Source organism: Anolis carolinensis, chromosome 1, assembly GCF_035594765.1.
Source record: "Anolis carolinensis isolate JA03-04 chromosome 1, rAnoCar3.1.pri, whole genome shotgun sequence".
NCBI classification, from domain to species: Eukaryota; Metazoa; Chordata; class Lepidosauria; order Squamata; family Dactyloidae; genus Anolis; species Anolis carolinensis.
In genome coordinates, this window is record NC_085841.1 from 182,603,191 (window position 1) to 182,610,112 (window position 6,922).

A 6,922-nucleotide genomic window follows, 5' to 3' on the forward strand; every position below is an offset into this window, starting at 1 on the left:
ACACAACCGTGCATTGTCACTAGAAACAAAATTGGGAAAGCATGGACAATGATGTCACAAAACCAATTTTTGTTTAAATTGTATACCTGCACTAAATGAAACTAGAAAAGCCCTCCCTGATTATACTTCACTATCTATACAGATGGAAACAACTGCATGAATGTTTAAAAACCTCATTTCTTACTTCCCTCACTAAACATCATTATAGGCCCTGCCGGACTTTTACCAGAGGCATCCAAACAACACCTCCGGTAAAAGAGGATTAATTCCGAACAAAACAGGTAAATCCTGTTTTGTCCTGAATGAAATTAATACCCTAATAAACCTGGTCCTCCCCCCCCCCCCCAAAAAAAAGCCCAGGTTTGGGGGAAAGGTGTGGGAACAGCAATGCGGGCGAAAATGGATTTCTTTAACCCATTTTTACCCACATTAAATTGCTGTAAAGTGCCCTATACATTCTGAAGAATTGCAGGTTTTATAGATATATTCAAAACGTTTGCTTTCAATACTGTAGATTGTTTTGTTTTTTTTTAGAAAGGTAATGCAGAGAAAAAATTACAAAGACTGTTAATCTCAAAAATTCTTTAATTCATTCCAGTTGAACGAATCTTAAATGAAATGGCTTGCATATGTAACATAAATATTGTAAAATTTTCCCCCAAATGAGCATAATCAAACTTACAGTTCCGATAATCAACAAATATATGCCAAGGCTGAGAAGATGACAAAGGTGATGCCAATGATGACAACAACAATAATGGTGTTGTAATGGTGAAACACACTTTTACTTTTGTCCATTATTTAGGATAAAGTAAGGAAGTCGAACACAGAATTGCAAGGGTTAATAAGATGGGAAAACCACAAAGCAGCAATCAAGGCGGATTTAGGGTTGTGACTCCTGAAGCAGCTGAGAATTTCTTAATGCTGGCAGCTCTCTCCTGCTGAGTACTGGTGCCTGACTCCGTTTGAGAAACTTATGAAAGGAAGGGAAGAGAAGGTTGGTCAGTGAATATACAGCCATACTCTGAAGAAGCCAGTAGTGGCATAAACTAGAAGTTCACAGCTTTAAAAAAAAATCTTCCCCTCTCCCCTGAAGAAAGGAATCAAATCTCTGTATTATCGAGCCATTATACATACACACACACACACACACACACACACACACATATATAATCAAGACACTTCAGGCAAATAATATAATTTTTTTTTTTTTTTTTTTTTTTGAGAGAGATCAGAGTTGTGAAATGCTAAAGCGGTAGAGGCTCTGGAATGAACCTAACACATGCTGTACCCTACAAACTCTATCAAATCTAGCCTTTTAATAAAATGTATCAATTTTTGTATAACTTGTATCATTTATATACTATGTGCTGTGTCGATTCCTACTAGATGAAGTGTATAAACTGTTTCTAATATATGTATTAAAATGTAACTTGAAGGCACCCACCTCTCCATGACCCAATTTACATAATCCCTTGAGAAAGGGGACTGTGGCCAGAATCCCTCCAACCATTTCCCAAGCCAGATAACTATCAGAACCATTGTGTATCAACAAAATAAGCTTGGGATGTTTGTCCATTTAATCTGAGGCTGAAGCTCTGCTACTCCCATGGAAGAGAAGGCTTAGTAGATGTGCATTCCTTAATTTTCTATGCCAGCAGCCAAGTCTTTGATTGTCTAAAGTCACCACCTTTGGCTTCTGAGTGTTGTACCTTTGTCTCACACGGAACAGACACTTGAGGTAATCAGAGACTCATCGGCATATCTTCACCATTATTTCCTCATGGACTGTGCCCTCCCAGGTGGTATATCTGCAACGAACTGGTTCTTAGAACTGACCAACCATTAGCTGCCATTCTTCCTGCCCTGGAAAACTCCTCCTGAAGGCGGTGACATCAGGGGAACCCCCAGCCAATCCAGGCACAGATCCTAGCCAGCCTCTTTTGCAGCCTATCAGGGGAGGGAGTGGAAAGTCTAAATATCTGTCAGAACTGTATAAGATGCCTTGTATTTTTCTATGAATTCATGTGTGTACCTTTTGTATCCATTTTGGCCAAATCGTAATAAACTTCTGTGGCTTGCCTTCAACCCGGAGAGCTGTTCTCTGTCCTGGCTGATCTGGTTTTGCGGATGCTCACCAGGCACGGACCCTTTTAACCCTGGTCCTAGCTGAAATCACCATATTAAGACATAGCAATTATAATTGGGATGGAAGCCTTTCAAACTTAGCAATTTCTATAAGAAAATATATCCCATTTTAGCTAAATTCTTGTTAAATATGAAGAAGTTATAACAAGTTAGGTTCACCAAAGAAGGAAAATAGTTACAATAGAGTCTCACTTATCCAACACTCACTTATCCAATGTTCTGGATTATACAACGCATTTTTGTAGTCAATGTTTTCAATACATCGTGATATTTTGGTGCTAAATTAGTAAATACAGTGATTACTACATAGCATTACTGCGTATTGAACTACTTTTTCTGTCAAATTTGTTGTTAAACATGATGTTTTGGTGCTTAATTTGTAAAATCATAACCTAATTTGATGTGTAATAGGCTTTTCCTTAATCCCTCCTTATTATCCAATCTATTCGCTTATCCAACATTCTGCTGGCCCGTTTATGTTGAATAAGTGAGACTCTACTGTATTTCTAAAATAAAGTGGCCATAAGGCAAATCTATCACTGAGTTTTCTTGGAAACTTTTATTGTGGGGTGCCTTCTGATGCTGAGACAGTGTGACCAATGTCAACCAGTAAGTCTCCATGTCTGAAGGCATTTGAAACCTATCTATGGGTTTCAATGAAATCACTATGGGTTCCTGAAATCACTACACCATAGTAATAACATAATAGTAACATCAAAAGCTGAAGGATGGGTACACACAAGTTTGCACCCATACACACAAATCCTAAAATTGTCACAAAAAATAGTATCCAATAACAGTGGCCCTTGTACAACACAAAAAGCCCAGTTTATTTTAACACGACAAGATAAATTTATTTTTGTGTTCATGAAGATGTCATCCATCTTTTCAAAGATTCTGAACCATTCTGAGACTTGGTTGTCTTTACATTTTCAACAAAAGTTAATTCCACAGGAAATGTTTTACCATTTCCTGTGCAAGCTCAAAAGGATCTTAGGAACCCTAGCTATATTAGCCATGGAATTATTCCGGAATGACTCCCCAGTGTGCCTTTATGGGGCACTTTATGAAACTAGCTAAAAGTGAAAGGCAAATGGAATTCAAACAACAGGAGGGAGTACAACTACAAATAGGCTATGTACAAGGCCAAAGTGTTTGAATTAAGCATGCAGTTGCTTTTTAGTTACCTGGTTATTAAAAATGTTGTCCAAATGGTCAGCTTATTGCTACCACCAGCATTAAATTTCATTCTAGGGATAAGATGGAATGTGCCCATTGCTAGATGTGTGTTTCAAAAGCTATGTAAGTGACTTTAATTAATACAGTACTAGAATAGAATCATTAACATAGGGTTGAGCATTACAAATCTAACCCAGTTTTGTATATAAAATAAAGTCATTATGGTAAATAATTATGTTATTAAACAGATGTAAATTCTTTTGCACTCAATATATGGTCATTTGTTAGGGGATGTTATGAGCATTCTTGTTGGAGCCAGTCTATGAATTCATTCTGTCCTGAAATGCTGTCTTGTTCTCTTAGATGTATGGATCTGTATTTCAGAGGAAGCTGATGTACACAGCTTGCTAATAAACGTTGATCACATGGGACACATGAGAAGCGGAATGGCATTCTTAAGCTTCATATCAATTTGACTCTTGCTAAATAAGGCCTTGGGCATTACGGAGTGGGCATTTAAGGATGATTACTAGATCTACTTGGGAACTGGCATCAGTTAAGGAATGAAAGTGGCTTGAAAAAGTATATTTTACAAAATCATTCTTGCTGAACATTGCAGTTTATAGGACTAAATAGTTGTTAGTCCCAATTAGAGTGAATCAACTTAATTTACATACTATTCATTTAACATCCAGCAATTGGTTTTGTGTGCTTGCTCTGGTTGGGATTACCAATTGGATTTGGATTTGCTGCTCTAAAGCAGAATTGTTCAATTCACACATGTCCTAAAAATCATAGCAAATGTGCCCATACAGAATATCCTGCCTCCACATGATTGGGGGCAGGTGCTGAAGAACCCCTATTCTTTTTGCCAAAACTAGCATAGTAAAAAGTTGCTCGGCTCCAACATTTCTAATAGTAGTTGAGAATTAAACCTCTGTCCTCCTGCCTTGTTTCTCCCATTGAGTAAGAGAAGGATACAATATCAATTGAGAAGAATACCCTTCTCCATGGATTTGATAACCACACTTCAAAAACTCCCACCCCCCTTGAATGCAATTGCTACGTCCAATTGCTGAACAAACGAGTATTATTGTATTAAATGATTTCACGTCTTTTGGATATCATGATGAACACTACTTATCAGTTACAACTTTAAGAAGATTCATGTTAAAATGAACATCTACATGTGTTAAGAGCTACTGTTGCAAAAAGCTAGGATGGGATTCATGATCTGACCCTTATTTGTGTGTGTTGGAGGGGGGATCCTTTCCTTAATGCAGAAAGCAATAGGAAATCTCTTTCATTGACCTACTGTTGATTATAGAAGGCAATAGCGAGCTAAATAATATGAGTTGGTGTAAAGTGGTGTCTTTTGTGTCACTCTCCTTCAATTTTGGATAAAGATCAGAAAAACACATTAAAGGACAAGGATCTCTTTCAAGTATTTTCTGGTAAAAAATATTCCTTCTCCCACACTGCTATGTGGCCCAAAAGGGATAACAGCTTTATTTTGTTTGTAGCCGGGTAGTGCCCAACTCCTTAAAACACATTCTGGGTTCTGTTTCCATGTGCTTTGGACATTGAGTCCCACGGAGTCCCACTGGAAGTGCCCTTACGTCATGTGATGGCCTTTGCAGGACTTGTATTTCTAAATGTTCAACTGAAAGTTATTGCTATGGTAGACATTTGGAAAGTAAAGGAAATTTCATGGGGCAATATTCTTACAGGAGGTGGAATCCACTCAAGCTCCAAGGCTGAACGATTCTGGAAGTTTAAGTAAAAAAACAAACAAACTAGTCAAGTTCTGTTTAGGATATATATATATATACAGGGTATAGGGTTACAGCCTGTGTTGGACGGGGTCACACTCCCCCTGAAGACGCAGGTTCGCACTCTGGGGGTGATCTTAGACTCATCGTTGTGCCTGGAGCCCCAGGTCTCAGTGGTGGCTAGGGGAGCCTTCGCACAGCTAAAACTTGTGTGCCAGCTGCGCCCATACCTTGAGAAGCCAGACTTGGCCATGGTGGTCCATGCTCTTGTTACATCCTGATTAGACTACTTCAACACACTCTATGTGGGGCTGCCTTTGAAGACTGTTCAGAAGCTTCAATTAGTCCAACGAGAGGCAGCCAAGTTGTTAACCAGAGCGGCGTACAGGGAGTGCACTACTCCTCTGTTACATCAGCTCCACTGGCTGCCGATTAGCTACCGAGCACGTTTCAAAGTGCTGGCTTTAGCCTATAAAGCTCTGAACGGTTCCGGCCCAGCTTACTTGTCCAAACGTGTCTCCCGCTATGACCTACCACATAATTTAAGATCTTCAGGGGAGGCCCTACTCTCGGTCCCACCAGCCTCATAGGTGTGGCTGGTGGGGACGGGAGACAGGGCTTTCTCAGTGGTGGCTCCTCAGCTGTGGAACTCCCTCCCTAATGACATCTAGCAGGCTCCACCCCTTTTGAGTTTTAGAAAGAAAGTGAAGACCTGGATATGTGAGCAAGCATTCAAAGAATAAGTTTTGTTGGCTTCGACTTGGTCTGGACTAAGGTTTATGTACAAGGTTTTTGTGGATGAATGGCTCAAATATTTTGTATTGTTTTAAATCTGTATTTAACTGCGTATGTTTTTATTCTTTTGTATTGTTGTGTATTGGCATCGAATTCTGCCAGTTTTGTAAGTTGCCCTGAGTCCCTTCGGGTGAGAAGGGCAGGATAGAAATGATGGAAATAAATAAATAAATAAATAAATAAATAAATAAATAAATAAATAAATAGAGACTTAACCAAAGGACGATTCATTTAAATGAGCAGTAATACTAGAGAATGAATGGTTTTTTACACATTCCAGGAACTACTCAAGAAGAGAAATGTTACTGTGAGTGACTGAACTATGAGGCATTGGAGCAACAGGAATTCAAATTGTCTGAAGAATTCTCAATGGGATTTTATTTTTAAATCTAAATGGTGCGAGCAAGTATGTAGGAATTAGCATCTTGTGCAGTGCTTCATCTTCACATTTTAAACCATCCAGTGAGAACTCTCCCACTGGGCCTGTCAGCTAAACTCTTTCTCCGGTGATGGGTTTTGCATGATGAGAATCATTATAGAGGTTTGTGTCGACTTCGGTTCTTGCCAAGGGAGCTGTGAACAGGTGTTGGGGAAGTTGCCGCCACTAATTTCTCCGTCACATTTTAGTGGTTGCTTGCTTACCTTCAGCAGGTCTAGTGGTGTCAGTATTGCTAACAAATTAATTGATTTGATGAAAGCGAACAATTTCAGATTAAAATTAAGAGTATTTTTTAAAAAGAAGAGGACAAAGAATGTGGGGAAGTGGGAATACCATGCTTATTGAAAAGTAAAAAAAAACATTTTCTATCAGCCCATTATGGCTTCCCTTCCTATCATAGGCATTTAAGCTGTTTTTACTCTAGAGAAGAGGTGCTCAACTGCAGGCAGGAGTGCGCTTAAGGAGGCTTCTTACCTGTTTCTCTATAGAGGAGAGGCACTCAGCTGCCGGAAGGCATGCACATTTTCTGGGCCTGCACACTACACACACACACTCCAAGGCAAGGATACAAGTTCTGTTTCTTACTCTA

General features: G+C 39.2%; 1 long non-coding RNA gene across 1 annotated transcript; it reads right to left on the reverse strand.

Moving 5' to 3' along the window:
* Positions 1 to 763: 763 nt before the first annotated feature.
* LOC103279254 (uncharacterized) lies at positions 764 to 6,922 on the reverse strand. The gene is made up of 2 exons (XR_010000453.1): positions 2,036 to 6,922; positions 764 to 1,950 (listed from the first exon to the last, which is right to left on the reverse strand). It is a non-coding gene; the product is annotated as an uncharacterized LOC103279254 (long non-coding RNA).